At 31.0% G+C, this 245-nt stretch overlaps 1 protein-coding gene across 1 annotated transcript in view; it reads right to left on the bottom strand.

The window, feature by feature from the left end:
- The window catches only part of zfpl1 (zinc finger protein-like 1), a 42,345-nt gene that overhangs the window by 37,711 nt on the left and 4,389 nt on the right, over positions 1-245 (bottom strand). The gene's annotated exons all lie outside the window — the stretch shown is intronic.

Raw genomic sequence — 245 nt, 5'->3', positions numbered from 1 at the left:
ATAGCATTTAGCATTTAGATGTATTTACACAGTTTAATGTAGCTCAGAGGGGACATGGATGCATTTAACTAAAGATGGAAGATGCATAAATAGGCCAAATGTTTTGTTTTTAACAAAACGTTGAATACTGCTATCATTATTATTACGTATTATTGCTCTTTTGTTGATTTTTATTGCTCCATTGTCCTCATTTGTAAGTCGCTTTGGATAAAAGCGTCTGCTAAATGACTAAATGTAAATGTAAA

The sequence above is a fragment of the Sinocyclocheilus anshuiensis genome, unplaced genomic scaffold (assembly GCF_001515605.1).
Source record: "Sinocyclocheilus anshuiensis isolate Anshui unplaced genomic scaffold, SAMN03320099.WGS_v1.1 scaffold1702, whole genome shotgun sequence".
Classification (NCBI taxonomy): Eukaryota; Metazoa; Chordata; class Actinopteri; order Cypriniformes; family Cyprinidae; genus Sinocyclocheilus; species Sinocyclocheilus anshuiensis.
Note: the sequence above shows the minus strand (reverse complement) of the source record. Positions and strands in the feature narration are given on the sequence as shown.